Below are 13,249 nucleotides of genomic sequence, written 5' to 3'. Positions count from 1 at the left end.
ATCCAGAATCCTACCACTTTGCAAAGGTCCTGGAAAATGACTGGGGATTATTGTAAATTTATTTACTTGGTGCTTTCTATTGCAACTGTTGTTCCAGATGTGGAACTGGGGGCACAAATAGAAAGTGGACCATCTCTCTGACCTATCTCCACTGCAGTCACTCTGGTCTAAGCTGCTATCATCTCCCACTTGGATTAGTTTAATAGCCTCCTAACTGGTTCCAGCTTTATGATCTGTTTATGATACAGTAGCCAAAGTGATCCTTTAAAAATATAAATCTCATTATTTCTCTGCTCAGAACCCTCCTATGGTGCTCAGCTTATTAGGAATAAAAGCCCAAGTAATTGCAATTGCCTGTGAAAGCCTGTGAAGCACTTGGCTTCCTTTCTGACCTCATTTCCTCTACCCTTCCTTCACTTAATAAGCTGTAGCCACATTATCTCCTTGCTATTCCTCTAGCACACTGAACATAGTTCTGCCTCAGAATCTGTGCACTTGGTGTTCCTTTGACCTGGAGTGCTCTCTCCCACCTGTCTACTTGGGCTTGCCCTCTCACTACTCAGTACCTTCAGATCTGTCTACTCAAGTCTAACCTAATAATATTAAAGCCATCTCTTACCGTTGTGCTTAAAAGAGCCTCCTCTTTCCCACCCAGCCCCCAACCCCAACCCTCTTTCCTCTTACCCTGCTTGATTTTTCTTCATATTACAATATATTATATATTTTTTAAATTATTTTTACAGTCTCCCCAATTAGAATACACCACCAGAAGGGTAGGGACTTTGGTTCGTTCTCTGCCTTATCTCTGTAGTCTAGAAGAGTACCTGTCCTGCAATTGGTTTTCAATACGTAATTTGTTGAGTGAATGAACATATGTTTTCTGGTTCAAATCACAGTGTTTTTTTACAAACTGCAAAAAGAAAATCATTCTAGAACTAAGTTAAAAAAGCAGCACTTAGACATTTTTGTCTGATATAGGAAGAGGAAATAGTAGTATTTTGAGATACATTTTGAATAAGATTTAGAAACATGGGCTGTTTGATAGTTCAGGTGGGTGAGTTAATAACTAGGTAAAATACTTTATATAAAGGGCAAACATATATGGTTCTATTGCCCCTTGATCCTGGAAAGAAGTCTTTTTGGCCTGTTATAAGTATACTCTTTGGGTCTGGTCACTTTTTTTTTTTTTTGAGGAAGATTAGCCCTGAGCTGACATCTACTGCCAATCCTCCTCTTTTTGCTGAGGAAGATTGGCCCTGAGCTAACATCTGTGCCACTCTTCCTCTACTTTATATGTGGGATGCCACAGCATGGCTTGATAAGTGGTACATAGGTCCATGCCTAAGATCTGAACTGCTGAACCCCAGGCCACCAAAGTGGAGCACACAAACGTGCTACGCCGCCAGGCTGGCCCCACATTTTTTTTTAGACAGACTGTTCTTTAGGTTCACAGCACACTTGAGCAGAAAGTACACAGAGTTCACATATTTCGTCTGCCCCCACATAGACACAACCTCCCCAACTATGAACATTCGGCACTAGTGTGGTGTATTTGTTAGAAGCAATGAACCTACGTTGATATATCATCATCACCCAAAGTCCGTAGTTTACATTAGGGTTCACTCTTGGTGTTGTACATTCTGTGGGTTTTGACAAATATCTAATGATAGGTATCTAACATATCACACAGAATAGTTTCACTGTCCTAAAATCTTCTGTGTTCAAACTGTATATCCCTGAAAACCCTCTAGCCCCTGGCAACCACTGTCAGTCTTTTTACTGTCTCCATAGTTTTGCCTTTTCCAGAATGTCACAGAGTCGGAATCATACAGTATGTAGCCTTTTCAGATTGGCTTCTTTCACTTAGTAGTATGCATTTAAGGTTTCCGCATGTCTTTTCATGGCTTGATAGCTCATGTCTTTTTAGTGCTGAGTGTTATTCCATTATCTGGATGTATCACAGTTTGTTTATCCATTCACCTACTGAAGGATCTCTTGGTTGCTTCCAAGTTTTGGCAATTATGAATTAAGCTGTTGTAAACAACTCTGTGTAGGATTTTGTGTGGATATGAGTTTCCAGCTCCTTTGGGTAAATACCAAGGCGGAGGGATCGCTGGATCATATGGTAAGAGTATGTTTAGTTCTGTAAGAAACTACCAAGCTATCTTCCAAAGTGGCTGTACCATTTGCATTCCCAGTAACAGTGAATGAAAGTTACTTTTGCTCCACATCCTTTCCAGCATTTGGTGTTGTCACTGTTCTGGATTTTGGTCTTTCTAATAGGTGTGTGGTAGTATCTTATTGTTGTTTTAATTTACAGTTCCCTAATGACACATGTTGAACATCTTTTCATATGCTTATTTGCCATCTGTATATCTTCGTTGTTGAGATATCTGTTCAAGTCTTTTGTCCCTTTTTAAATCGAGTTGTTAATTTTCTTATTGTTAATTTTAAGAGTTCTTTGAATATATTTTGGATAACAGTCTTTTATCAGATGTGTCTTATGCACATATTTTCTCCCATTCTGTAACTTGTCTTTTTATTCTCTTGACAGTGTCTTATGCAGAGCAGAAATTTTTAATTTTAATGAAGTCTAGCATATCAATTATTTCTTTCATGGGTCATGCCTTTGGTCTTCTATTTAAAAAGTGGTTATTATACTCAAGGTCATCTAGGTTTTTTCCTATGTTATCTTCTAGGAGTTTTAAAGTTTGGCATTTTACATTTAGGTCTGTGATCCACTTTGAGTTAATTTTTGTGAAAGGTGTAGTCTGTGTCTAAATTCATTTGCTTTGCATGTAGGTGTCCAGTTGTTCCAGGACCATTTGTTTGAAAGACTGTCTTTTCTTCATTTTATTGCCTTTGCTCTTTCGTCAAAGATCAGTTGACTATATTTATGTAGGTCTATTTCGGGGCTCTAAACTTTAGAATGAGATTGTAAACATCCATGAAATAACTTGCTAGGATTTTGACTGGAATTGCATTGACTCTGTAAATCAAGTAGGGGAGAATTGATACCTCGACAATATTGAGTCTTCCTGTCCGTGAACATGGAATATCTCTTCATTTATTTAGTTCATCTTTGATTTTGTTTGTCAGAATTTTGTAGTTTTCCTCATGTAGATCTTGTACATATTTTGTTAGATTTGCCCTAAAAATTATATTTAAGTATTTAATTTTAGGGGGTGCTAATGTAAATGTATTGTTTTTAATTTCAAATTCCACTTGTTTGTTGCTGGTATATAGGAAAGTGATTGATTTTTGTATATTAACCTTGTATCCTGCAACCTTGCTATAATTGCTTATTAGCTAAAGGATTTTTTTGTTGTTGTTGATTCTTTTGAATTTTCTCTGTAGACGATCATGTCATCTGTGAACAGTTTTATTTCTTCCTTCCCAATCTGTATAACTTTTATTTCCTTTTCTTATCTTATTCCATTAACTAGGACTTCCAATATGATGTTAAAAAGGGAGTGGTGAGGGGAGACATCTTTGTTATATTCTTGATCTTATCAGGAAGGCTTCTAGTTTCTCACTGTTAAGTATGATGTTAGCTGTAGGTTTTTGTAGATGGTTTTTATCTAGTTTAGGAAATTCCTAAATTCCTATTCCTATATTCCTAATTTACTGAGAGTTTTTATTAATGATGTTGGATTTTGTAAAATGCTTTTTCCCACATCTGTTGATATGATCGTGTGAGTTTTCATTTTTAATCTGTTAATGTGATGGATTACATTAAGTGATTTTCAGATGTTGAGTCAGCCTTGCATACCTGGGATATATCCCACTTGGTTGTGGTGTGTAATTATTTTTATACATTGTTGGATTCGATTTGCTAATATTCCTGCTCACATTTTTATTAATAGTTTGGTTGGACTTCTTCATGGCATGCTGATCAAATATTCTGTTAAAACTTTGAAAAATAGTGTATATGTTGGATGACAGAATTAAAGTCCAGTTGTTTTCCGCTGTAAGCTGTATTGGCTAAATCTAGCAAGATAAAATTTAATACATGTTATGTAAAGATTTTTTTGAGAATCAGTTTAATATGCACAGTTATGACACAAATGCCTGGGTTTTAATCCCAGCTGTGCCACTTAGAAGCAATGTAACCTTGAGCGAATTATTTAACCTCTCCATGTCTCAATTTCTTCATCTATAAAATGGTGGTAATGATGGTACTTATCTCACAGGGTTGTTATGAAGTATAAAAGAAGTAATTCACATAAGGCTTTTAAAACAATAGCTGACACACAGTAAAGGCTGATTAAATATTACTATGATTATTATATAGTTCTGCACTTAGGTTCTAACAAACTTGTTGTCTAGGATTTGAGGGATATGACTTAGTACAACTGAGAAAGATTAGATATCTTAGTCTTTTGCTGATTGTAGACTCAGGAAAGTGATAGTGTGATTTGGATAGGATAAAAGTTTATGTAGTTTAAAGGTCTAAAAGAGGGATTAACAGCTCTGATATTGCCTGTACCAATTTCCCACTAAAATAGTTTGAGGAAAAATAAAAATTTAATATTTCTGAAATTGAGATTGTTGGAAAGCCCTTTGCCAGAATTTAGGAGGAATATTTAATTAACTACAAAATAGAGGAGCTGAATTGAGAAAAACCAACCTAAACATAGATTTTGGCATAAGATTCTGTGAAAGAAGTAAGGGAAATGTTTCATGTCTTTCTTCCCGATGGCCTGTCCCTGGACCTGTAGACACAGGGTTAGCATCAACTAGAAAATTGGGCTGCTCCTCTCTCCTAGTGACTTTCAAACTTCAATTATTTACGTAAAAGGAAACTTTCCTTTCTCAATGAGACCTAAACTAAACACTATCTAATACTGCAGCCATGTTCCTTCTCCCTGATAACTTCTGAACCTGTTTATCTTTTTGAATTTTTTCCATAACTTTTATCTTTTAAAATAACTATGTAATTTACTTATGTTTATAGTTTGTCTCTCCCACTACTAGAATTTAAGTCCCATAAAACTTTGTTCACTGAAGCACCTAGACCAGTGCCTGGGACAGCATAGACATTCAGTAAATACTTGCTGAATGAGTTGAATGAACAAAATCTTAGGCTGAAGCCCAATATAACATACCAATAAAAGCGTAGCAGCTCTAATTGAAGTCAGGGTGGAAACCTGGAGTTCTACCCACTGGAGTTCTACCCACTGGGTCCTGCCCTTTTCCACTTTGTGGCATCTCTGAGGAGCACAGTTTAAAAAACATCTTACAAGTAATGATCTGTGATGTTGCTGGAGTAGGGTTCACCCATTTCATTTTATCCTTCTTTCTATATCTAGAGGGCCTGAGTGGAGTGATGGTGAATACATGTAGTTGTCTACGAGAAGGCTCATTTCTTATGGGAAATATACTTCCTAAACTATATAGCTCTATTGCAACTTCTGGGAGAGAGAACCTTAGTAGGAATGCATATGCCATCAATTCAAAATATCAGAGAACATTGCCGTGCTAATGGTTTAGATACTAAAGAAGAAAAGAAAAGAAAATCAGTAAAGATGGGGATAAAACCCTAAAATATAAACAGAAAAAAATGAACCTGTGTTTCAAATGAATAAGATAACCACACGGAAGGAGGAAAGATAGGTACCCCAAATAACTTTTGAGGATAGTATACTTTCAAACTCAAGATAAGAAAGAACTACAGTCATGTGCCACATAACAATGTTTCAGTCAACAGAGGACTGCATATACGACAGTGGTCGCATAAGATCAGTACCATAGAGCCTAGGTGTGTGGTAGGCTATACCATTTAGGTTTGTGTAAGTACACTCTATGATGGTCTCACAATGATGAAATCACATAATGATGCATTTCTCAAAACATATCCCCATTGTTAAGTGATGCATGGCTGTATTAAAAAATAACAAACCCTAGTTTGTAGGGTGGTTTTTTGTAATGGTATGAATTGGCAATTTTGAAACTATTTTCTATCTATTCTAGGACTGAACAAACAAATAAGTGTATTGAGGATAATGGGAGACAGGTTTTTCATTGTTGGAGAAGGGAGTTTTATATATGGAAGAGAATGCTAAAATGAACTCTGTGATGTTGGATTTGAATTGGAGGTTATGAAGTCATGGTTGTTAATATTTATTTATATAAAAGTAGAGAAATATATGTACATGCTGTGTACATTTATATATTTTTTCATATAGATGTGTGTATATATGTATACATATGTAATTGTGTGCATATGCATTTATGTATGTATGTATATTTCAGCTTTGTTTGCTAAAGGGGCCTAGAAGCAGTTACTTCTGCCACAACAGTGAACACAACTAACTCCAATTTGTTGATTTCTAAACCATTCTCCGTTAACAGGAAACCAGAGCTCTTTGGAGAATTGACTGATCCCAGGAAGAACTGGTTATGAGCCTGGAATGTATTATTGTTTCAGAAAGTAAGAAGGTAGTCAAAGAATGATGAGGACATGGCAGAAGGAATGAGCGCCAGTTTGGAGAAGCTTCTACTGGTCAAATGAATAATGATATAGATTATAATCTATATAGATATACAGTTATAGATTATATCCATTGAAAAAATAAGAACCTATGGGTCCAGACAAATATAAATAAAGGAATGAATAAATAATTAAGTTGGAGAGAAGAGAAAGTTCTTCCTTAAAATGGCAAATAAATGTAGAACTGTTAGAATTAGAAAATGACTATTTCAGAACAATTATAATAGTACTTTCACACGAGAATCACCTGCAGGCACCAAACTATTGGGTGAAAGTTTGAGGGACATGATATTTACGTAGCCTCAAGATAATTCTCCATGAAGTATTTATTACAAAGAGAAAAACGGTAACTTTACAGTGGAGAAATCTGGCAGATACCACTCAACTAAAGGATCAAAGTTAGCATTACTGGTAATAGAAACCACTAGCATCTTGCAGCTTCTGATATGATGCAGTGAGAAGGACACAATGTTACTTTGTGACATTCCTACAAAAAAATGCGTAGCCTGAATTTAAACATGAGAGACCATCAAATGAATCTAAATTGGGGGACATTCTACAGAATAACTGTTGTGTTTTCTTTAAAAATATCAGTCTTAAAAGACAAAGACTGACAAACTGTTCCAGATGATAGGATTCTAAAGAGACATTACCATTACCACTAAATGCAGTGCGTGACCTGAATTGGATTCAGGACTGGGGAAATCAATAGATTTAAAGGACTTTTTAAGGCAATTAACGACTTTTGAATATGGACTGTAATTATATCATAGAAAATTTAAACTTTGATACAATACTGATTTGGTTAGCTGTACTGTGGTTATCTGAGCAAACCTCCTTGTTCCTAGGAAAATACTTGGAAATATTGAGGGCTAAAATGGTAGTGTCTGCGACTCACTCTAACTTGGTTCAGAAAAAAATGTGTGAGAGAGAGATAATGGGTAACAAAGCAAGTAGTGTAAAATGTAAATAATTGGTGGTATTTGCAAGTTTTCTCTAAGTTATATAAAGATAAAAATTTACCAAAAAATTCCTAAATTAAAATATTCTTTTCATATATCTGATTGTGATTGAAACAACTTGAAGGGGACAAAATATTATTCTTATCCTTTAGAGAAAGTGAAGTAAAGCAGCGAAGGAAATGCTGATCAAACAGAAGAATTCCAAATTGTTGAGATCCAGAGCAGAAGGACTTGATTGTTTTTTATCTGGAGTACTGTCAGGGTTTAGTAACCTTAAACACCTCATATTCATTTCCTTAAACATTTATAAAATGGATATTTTAAGGATATCCTATATAACTAATAATTTTTCTTTAAAAAGGGTGCTTTGTAAAAACTCGATGGCCTTTGTTCTAGACAGGTACTTTTACAAATTTATTAAGAAAATTTGAAGGCCATTTTTGCAATTATTTATTAAAGGGGGATATTTTTGGGGGGATAGAAGTTCTTTATTAAATCTTTGAGCTGTATACAGTGAACATATGGTCATTTTAATAATTATTTTTACGTAATAAAGTCATTCTAAATTATATGTAATATTATATATAAGATATAATTTCTGTTATTAGACTGGTAACATTCATAAAAACTCACCTTGGTAATAATATTGATGAGCTGTTTAACAAAATTATCCTATAGGATTTTTGTAAAATATTATTCCTATTTTTTCCTTTTTAAAAACGATTTTCAATGCCACAACTAGATGGACCCACAACTAAAAGTATGCAACTGTCTACTAGGGGGGATTTGGGGAGGAAAAAAGCAAAAAAAAAAAAAGATTTTCAGAGGCCGGCCCACTGGCGCAGCGGTTAAGTGCGTACCTTCTGCCCTGGCGGCCCGGGGTTCGCCAGTTCAGATCCCAGGTGCAGACATGGCACCATGTGGCAAGCCATGCTGTGGTGGGTGTCCCACATATAAAGTAGAGGAAGATGGGCACAGATGTTAGCTCAGGGTCAGTCTTCCTCAGAAAAAGAGGAGGATTGGCAGATGTTAGCTCAGGGCTAATCTTCCTTGGCGGCGGAAAAAAAGATTTTCAGATTATATTGCTAAATCACCCCCTCAAAGAAACAGGTAACCTTAACACAAATAGATATATTACTGGTAATGCAGATATTGATAGAAATATTATTTATTGTAAAATTATTTGATTGAGATTCTAAAGACAGCAATAGTGACAGTTTAACTTGTTTTGACTATTAAAATGCCAGGTATGAATGGACATAATCACTCTTTGGTGGTAACAAGAGTTCTGGAATAATGCTACTTACTTTGCAAATATTTGAGTGCTTGCTATGTGCAAAACTCTGTGCATTGTATAGTAAGAAGGATGAGGATGAATCAGATATGTTCTCTTTCCTCAAGTAGGCAGTTGAACACAAGATAGAAAATGTTAAGTGGCATGGGCAAAATATAGTTGAACTGGCAGGGGAGATAGATGAGGTGGCTTTTGAGCATTACTTTGAAGGAGAGGTAGGATTTGAGTATGGAAGAGATGGCAAAGGAAAACATTCCAGGTAGAGGGAACTACGTGGGTGAAGGGAAAGCGTATGTAGGACTACCAGTAGTATAACTTCATTTTGATGAGGGAAAAGGCAAAGAAGGGAACTAATATTTTGGGAAGGCATCTTTTCTGTGCCAATTCCTGTACCTTTGTTTCTTATTTAAACCTTACAACAACTTTTATGATCTAAGCGTTACTATTCCTTTTTTATAATGAAGAATTGAGATTCCAAAGTAAGTTGCCTAATTTCACACACTGTTGAAATGGGAATTTTAATTGAAGTTTATCTTAATATTATGCTCTCAGCTTTTATCAAGAGTTGATTAAGAAAACCCCACAACTTTGTGAACAATGGAATACCATCCGAGAGAATGAATGGATTATATCTGTGGGCAACAGTATGGATGAATCTCTTATACATAATGTTGAGTGAAAGAAAACAGACACAAAAGAGTACATATTGCAGGATTCTTTTTTATAAAGTTCAAGAATAGGCAAAACGGGCTGGCCGGTGGTGCAGTGGTTAAGTGCGCACGTTCCACTTCAGCAGGCCATTGTTCGCCGGTTTGGATCCTCGGGTGCAGACATGGCACTGCTTGGCAAGCCATGCTGTGGCAGGCGTCCCACGTATAAAGTAGAGGAAGATGGGCATGGATGTTAGCTCAGGGCCAGGCTTCCTCAGCAAAAAGAGAAGGATTGTAAGCAGTTAGCTCAGGGCTAATCTTCCTCAAAAAAAAAAAAGGCAAAACAGATTTATGATTTTAGAAGTTAAGATAGTCAAGATAGTGGTATCTTTGATGGGGGCAAAGGGGTAGTGACTGGAAGAAGAGTTTCTGAGGTGAGAGTAGTCTTCTTGCTTTGGGTGTTAGTTACATAAGTGTGTTTCTCTGTGAAAAGTAACTGGGCTGTACCTACGACTTGTGTGCTGCTTTCTACATAGATTATACTTCAATAAAATTTACAAAAAGAATTTTTGTATCTTTTGTAAATTTATTATGAAACACTCGGTTTAGTGTCTTTTTCGTAAAGATCCATATGATAAATTCCTCTTTCGGAGGTAGAAACAGATATGAACAAACAGTCTCCCTTTTATTTGCTAGGTCTACATAACTTGTTTCACGTTCCTTTGTGTCTTGCCTTAATTCTTAGAGCTAATTTTATGCCCAGTTGCACTTTTTTAGGGTGTTTTTTTTTTTTTTTTTTGAGGAAGATTAGCCCTGAGCTAACATCTGCTGCCAATCGTCCTCTTTTTGCTGAGGAAGACTGGCCCTGAGCTAACATCCATGCCCATCTTCCTCTACTTTACATGTGGGACGCCCACCACAGCATGGCATGCCAAGCGGTGCCATGTCCGCACCCGGGATCCGAACTGGCGGACCCTGGGCCGCTGAAGTGGAACGTGCACACTTAACCGCTGTGCCACCGGGCTGGCCTCTTTAGTCCTCTTTTTAAGTTGGATAAGTGAATGAGTGAATAACCTCAGTTTTTCCAAGTGTTGGTTTTTTCCTCTTAATTTTTCAAGTTTCTTAGTATAAAATTCTAAGCTAGTTTATGAAGGTAAATGGCAATTGAAGACATGGCTATTATTATCAACTCCTTGTTGAAAATATTTTCTTAGATTTATTTAGTACATTTTCATTTTCCACCTTCCATCTTAATACAGTGATGTGCAGCATACTGATGTTTCAGTCAATGACAGACCGCACATATGACGGTGGTCCCATGAGATTAGTACCGTATAGGCTAGATGTATAGCAGGCTATACCATCTAGGTTTGTTTAAGTACACTCTGTGATGTTTGCACATTGACAAAATTGCCTAAGGACACATTTCTCAGAATATATCCTTGTTGTTAAGCAACAAATGTCTATAGTAATTAAGAAGCAATATGCACCTCTGTAATAACACGAGGAAAGCTTTTTAGTTTAAATTGTTTTTATATTCAGAAGTTAAGGTTGTTAGAATCCCACTTTTCAGATGCTGCATCTTCTATGAAGTAATTCCTCTCAACTCAGTGATCTCATTCCCTCGTAAGGACATAGCAGTTTGTCCTTAAAACATTTGCAGTGTTCCATCGTGTAGTTTTTTTATATTGCCTTCTCTGATTGTGAAAACCTAGGGGTTAGAGATTATGTCACTACTTTTCTGTATCCCACCTAATAGTGAGTAGTATTGTGATTCTACTGCACATGGTAGGTGCTCTCTAAGTATTTTATCTGAATTGTCTTATTAAATTAAAGGACTTCCCAAGTTCCTTGTTTCTAACTTTGTATACCATTTCATAGCTTAATTTTGCTTGTGTGATTTTCTCCATAAATCAGAGATCTTTAATATGCAGCGGAATATTCTCTTTGTGAGCATTTTCCATTTTGAAAGCTAAATCCCAGTTCTATAATTGTAGTTCTGTAATATTTACCCTTTTAGCAGCCATGTATTTTCTTTGGGGACAGGAAGAAATAGGCAAAATAAAAATACAAATTCCAAGCAAATAGATTTTTAACATTTTGCAGAACTACTGTTTGTTACAAGAAAATGAGTAGAATTTTCAATTTTAGTTCATATGAAAAGGGGGATACAGATATGATTGTGCCATTAAACATGGAGATGCTCTAGGTTATTTTAAATAAATTGCCTTGTGTTCCTATGTCTCTAGGCCCATTTTCTACCCTACTTTGATGACATGTCTGTTTCTTTCTGTTTTCCTCTTATAAAAATTCCTTCCAACCAATGCTAGGAATTGATCCTCCTTGACACAACTCCTCCTCTTCTGGGCCCCTTGAATACTACTAGTCTTAGGAGATGTGTGGAATGGGATTTGTGGGAGTTCTTCTCAACAAACAATGTCTTATCTGTTTGTCTCTTTCTCTATGTATATACAGTATTTTATATTTCAAAGATCCTGTAATTTACCTCTAGCCATTTGATTTTTATCTAGGGGGATTATTTGTTATGAATTAGAGGGGATCGTGATTCTATGTTAGTGTGTGGATCTAGTTGCTGTGGTGACTTGAGTGGTCATCTTCATTATATCATAATACAGTCCTCTTTTCTGGGGGAAATGGATAACTTCCTTCTCCTTTTATTTTGTGTACCTGTATCTTGTTTGGAGTTACTGTATCAGTGTAATGTAGCAGTAATTGTGTTGCTAACAACAACTTTGTGAGATGTTTATTATTCTCATTTTACAGATGAGGAAACTGAGGCTTGGTGAAGTTACGAAACTTGTCCAAAGTCACACAGCTTGTAAAGGGCACAGCCAAGATTCAGAGCCAGGTCTGTCCAACTTCAAAACTCTTAATCATGGCCATGAAACTTTGAAATAGATGTGAAGTATCAACATATGATAAGTTGTATTGATATTAATGTTGCTTAACTGTTGTTTAACTCTTACTGATAATTTTTTTAATAGTGAGATTTTTGTCCATAATAATTTCATGTATCTTTTAAATATTGTGGAAAGCAGTGTAACATGGTAATTGAGGGTCTGGGCTCTGGAGACTAACTACCTGGGTATGAATCCCTAAGCTTCTCCACTTACTTGTGTGACATTGGGAAAGTTACTTAACTTTTCTGTACCTCAGTTTTCCAATCTGTAAAATGGTGATAGTAATATTATCCGCCTCATAGGCTTGTTGTGAAGATTGAATGATTTAATATGTCCAAAGCACTTATAACAGTGCCTGGCACACAGTAAGCATTCAATATTAAATATTAATATTATCATCTCCTAGTAACTAGTAAAACAGATGGTCGTTATTTCTAATTCTCTGTTAGGAAATTTGAACAAAGCAAAGTTTAAGCAGCAATATAAGATATCACAAAACATACATAATCAAAATTAAATTAGAATAAGTTAGACCTAAAGAAAATCATACATTTGATCTACTTGAGATCTGTTGTAAAGCAGACTGGGCAATTGCTTATAGGTCTCATGTGTTGAAGGGTATTTTATGTATAAGGACCACACATAGGTCCACTAGAGGTACCCTTTGGGCCCAGTGTGATCATTGTATTATGAATGTGTTTTGTCTGTTTTCCTTTTGTAAATGCAGTTTGTATTCAGAATAAATGTCTACATTTTTAGGTGTTTTTTTTTTTTTTTTTCTGAAGAAGATTTGCACTGAGCTAACATCTGTTGCTAATCTTCTTCCTTTTTTGCTCGAAGAAGACTAGCCCTGAGCCTAACACCTGTAATAGTCTTCCTTTATTTTGTATGTGGATCACTGCCGTAGTATGGCTGACTAGTGGTGTAGG

At 35.9% G+C, this 13,249-nt stretch overlaps 1 protein-coding gene across 50 annotated transcripts in view; it reads left to right on the top strand.

The window, feature by feature from the left end:
• The window catches only part of NUMB (NUMB endocytic adaptor protein), a 183,545-nt gene that overhangs the window by 76,852 nt on the left and 93,444 nt on the right, over positions 1 to 13,249 (top strand). For 30 of the 50 annotated variants that reach the window (XM_070593793.1, XM_070593810.1, XM_070593785.1 and 27 more), the window contains one exon: positions 12,184 to 12,268. The exons of the other annotated variants lie outside the window; for them this stretch is intronic. The gene's annotated coding sequence lies outside the window, so the exon portion shown is untranslated. The remainder of the gene's footprint in view (positions 1 to 12,183; positions 12,269 to 13,249) is intronic. 50 annotated transcript variants of the gene reach the window in all.

This window comes from Equus przewalskii, chromosome 25, assembly GCF_037783145.1.
Source record: "Equus przewalskii isolate Varuska chromosome 25, EquPr2, whole genome shotgun sequence".
NCBI classification, from domain to species: domain Eukaryota; kingdom Metazoa; phylum Chordata; class Mammalia; order Perissodactyla; family Equidae; genus Equus; species Equus przewalskii.
The sequence above is the reverse complement of the archived record's forward strand: the minus strand, read 5'-3'. Positions and strand labels throughout refer to the sequence as shown.